Source organism: Pinus tabuliformis, chromosome 7, assembly GCF_031772625.1.
Source record: "Pinus tabuliformis cultivar Carrire ecotype Pingquan chromosome 7, CPIR1, whole genome shotgun sequence".
Classification (NCBI taxonomy): domain Eukaryota; kingdom Viridiplantae; phylum Streptophyta; class Pinopsida; order Pinales; family Pinaceae; genus Pinus; species Pinus tabuliformis.
In genome coordinates, this window is record NC_142293.1 from 1913735253 (window position 1) to 1913739647 (window position 4395).

The window sequence follows — 4395 nt, forward strand, 5'->3', positions numbered from 1 at the left end:
AGGAACTCCATCTCATCTTGGATGTATCTATGTAGGCAGTTGCGGTACTTGAGTGCCAAATGTTTCTCAAAATCCTTGATACCCAACTTCGTGCAAAGGGTATGAAAAACATTGGTAAACTTTGGCACGTCTTGGTCCCTTCCCTGCCGCAGCATGGTCCACTTTATGTATTTGTCCTTGTAGCTCCCGACAGGGTAGTACTTCTCCTTGGTGGCATCCCAGAATCAATTCCAAGTGGGATTGGCTGAAAATAATGAGGTCATACTTTCATCCTTCTACTCACAATAAGTTTCCCATCAGTCCTTGACGTGGGGGGTAGCTTTGCAAAGAGCAAAAGTAATATTTTCTCGGCGGGAAAAATCATGAATAGAAAAATATCCTTCCAGCAAATTCAACCATTTATCTACTCTGTTTGCACCTATTTGGCCCTCAAATATGAGAATGTGAAAGCTTACTTGTACCTTAAAAGGTGTGGATCCTCCAGAGTGGTTTTTGGATGTGGATGCACCGCCGGTGGGCAACCATTGAAGGATCTGGGAAAATTTATCCATCATCACGTTCCTTTTGTTTCTCTGGGTCCTCTTCGAGCAGTATTTTAATTAGATATCCTACTCCCTCATATTTATTTTCTTCCCACATTGGAGGCTATTGGGATTTCTGAGGGTGGTCTTGCAAAGGTTCGACCAGTTCGAGCCCTAGCACCTTATATCCTGACCTCATTGGGGACACACACAGAAAAACAGAGAAAGAGAAAACCACTTTGATACCATTGATTCGAATTTAAACAATAATGCAACAAATTACAAATATAACCATAAATACATAGATGCAGTATAAATAACACTATCTTTCATTAATATCAAATAATGAAATATGCTTACAAATAGAATGGAAATAAGACTAGCTCGGGCAATGGTAGCTTATCTATGAGAAGAGATGTGACGGCTACATGCCTATGAACTGAGTTACAATGAGGCTCAAGGGCCTTTTATTATTGAACAAAAAGAGAAAACCCTAAATAACCAAAACCCTAACCCGAGTGAGATGTAACACCAAGAGTTTATGGGCCTCATTAGGGTTAGTTAGGTAGCTAACTTCCTGGGGTCATAACTAAGTCATATTATCTTTGTTTGACGTGCATGATACCTCGTTGGAAAAATATCTCCAAGGACTACAACTGAAAATGTGATTTGAATGAAATATCTTCAAGGAATATTTCCCAAAAAATGTCGTTTAGGGCCTCAAAACGGCTCTAGAAGTTCAGGACCCGAAAAATTGCCAAAAATAGTAAACTATGCTACAATTAAGGAAACTGAAAAACTGAAAGAAAAAATTGTGGGGGTCTAGGTGTAATAGGCCGGTGGCCACCAATATCCACTTGGATCATTAAAGCTTGAGGGAGAAGTCTCATTTTAGGGCCTAGTGATCCGGGTTTGGAATGCGATAAAGACTGGGAGGCTGGTCTTAGTTTAGGATGTAGTGATATGGGATTGGATTGTGGTAAAGCCTGAGAAACATGGAGACGGAAAATTCCTCAAGGATAGTGATGGATTCTGGATGGAATTCCAAGTTCAGTTAAATTGTGATCAGAGCATTGTTTTTGTGTGATTACAATTTGGTGAGGGTGGAGGTGGTTTAACCTCTCAATCCCTTGGTTGTTTTATGAGATCCCACATTCATGCTTGGAATATGGCATGGTGGTGACTAGCTAAAAGAGAGATTTGGTTTAGCCATGTCTATCATCGGGTGGTGGGTGGAAGTCCCAAACCTGGTTGGATTTTCCTATTATTAATAAAATCTAGGTTATATTACTTTTATACTTTTTTATATGTGGATTTAATGGTTTTCATATCTCTGATATTTATATGGCTTAATGCTGGTTGGAAGCATGGTTACATGATTGGTTCATGTCATGGTCATTTCATGTATTTACTTGTAATTGTTAAATGGATGGATGAAATACCTAATTGATGATATAATAGTCCAATGGAGAAGGAGGTGATCCTTCTAGTTATGTTTCGTAAGTTCTTTCATTCATTTAATCTATGTCTTGTATCCTAGACCTATAGGTTGCATTGATGCCAAGTGTTTGACAAAATGGCAGTTCCGGTTGGGTAGGCTTAGGCTTAGTTCTAAAGTTGAATTTTCATTTATCAGCATTGTTATCATGTCTTTGAAGAATTGTGAAGGTTTTACCAATTGTTGGGAAGAGGCCAGGATTCTAGGCTAGAAAAGTGGCTCAAATCTCAGGGCACTAGCACAGGTCTACTGAGAAAAGTCCATATTCACTGGTACAGAGATCTATGACAGCCACTTTAGGTTTCTAGTCACTCCCTTACCCATATCATGAGAGTGCTTATGGAATAAGAGATCCAAAATAGCAGTGGGACCCAGGGACAAGCTATCTAAGTAGCTAACTTGTCTCCTGAGGGTTATGTTTATGATGTTGGATGATTGTGTGTGATGTTCCATCGATTCCATTTCCTTAATGTGACCAAGGATGTTGATCCATTATAGTAACCTCTCTCGTCACATGTTCACCTGGTTTGATGGCTGCTTGGGTGGACCCAGGTGGAGGGGATGTTACAAATGGTATCAGGGCATGGTTCACCCCTCAGACTAGATGGGTGGTGTGCGTTGGTCATGCATCCATTTCATTTTCATGTGTATCTCTTAAACTTGCATTCCATGTTCTTGTTGCATTGTATAATCATTGATCATGATTATATTAATGTTATCATGAGGAGCTTGATGTTGATTTTGTAGAATCTATCTTCAGGAGTATATGAATGGTTACAGGATTATATGCAAATTGATTACATAATTGTATGTTAGGTTTCATTCTTATATGTTTGATTACATGTATCAACCTTGTAGGTTGGTTGCAAGAATTGATTTCTTATGCTCGGCTACATGCGTTCATGCGTATGTATAGTTAATTAGGCATTGATTATGCATGTTGATGGTTTAATGTGGCAATGTGTACAATGAAGTAATTGTTGTTGTCATGCATGAGGTCATAGCATGTATTGTTGATATGGCCTTGCATTGATGACGAGACTCTAGCTACAATGAGGTGTATATGGTTTGGTACTCATGTGTTATATGTCTATATGCAGCTGTCATGCATGAATGGTCTTGGTTATAGTTATGCATGAATAGTAGATCAAACATGTATTTTGAGGTCATGGTATGAAATTTAGGTCATTAGGGTAATATTAGTATGTTATCATGCTAACGTGTTGGCTGAGATAGAGCAAAATATGCAGATCATCATAATGAGGTTGCAGCATTAGGCTTTGTGTTGTGGGGGAAAGTATCCAACTCGGAATGACCCTAACCCACTCTAAGGGTGACAGTTCCTTAGCAACAGCTGAAAGCAAAGCTATCTAAAGTTTCTTCTTTATAACATGCAAGAGATAAAAGGGAGAGATCCACTTACCGATGTCTTGCACAAATGGTCGATCCAATCTCCTTTGTTTGCCTCTTGCTCCCAACTCCAAGTCTTTTCACGGGCCCAGCTACACGAGATCCTGCAAATAAGACAAGAAAAGGAAACTACGAGAAGCATGCATGCATAAATGATTCAAGGATTAGCATAAATCAAAAACACAAGTAAGACAATACATCATCGAAACACATGCGAATAGAAGAACCTCAAATGCTTTATTAATATATGGAAGTAAGGTTCAGGTGGTGATACAACCATGAGAGGTCCAATCCAGCATCACCTTCCCGACGAAGAGAAATCTCTTCTTCACCTCCCTCAAGCAATCACCCAATACTCTCAACTGCAAACCAACAGCGATTCTTTGCACTGAATTCCCCCCTTCCAGATCCCATGGGATGAGACCCTTATATAGAGTTTTGGAGTGAAGATAAGCCAGCTTGATGTGTGACTTGTTGTCCTCTTCAACTCCAGTTGTTCTTCAGTTCTTCACTTGGAGTTTCTGTCTTCCACTTGGAGTTTTAGAAGCTCTTAACTCATCATTAGGCGAATCTTATGATCAAGTGTCTTTCTGGAAGCTTCCTGGGCACTGGCACATTGAGAGAAATATTCCTCCACATGTCCAAGTACGCCCAATGCAGGTAGCCTTTGTTCTACCTGCTCTGCAACGCAGGTAGCCTTTGTTGCACCTGCTATGCAGCACAGGTAGCCTTTGGAGCAGCTGCTTTGATCTAGAATTGACCTGTTTTTGAGTGTTTTTCAGTGGAGAACTGATTTGTAGTGCTGTGGTTTGCTGACCTTGTTCCTCTAAGGGTAAGAACAACTTGTTTAGGGACTTTGGATCCCTTAGATTATTGACATTTCATGATCTATGCTGTAAGGCACAAAAATGTCTATAACAATTGCCCCCTAAAGTATGAGGTCGTTTATCGAGTGAAATGCTTTAT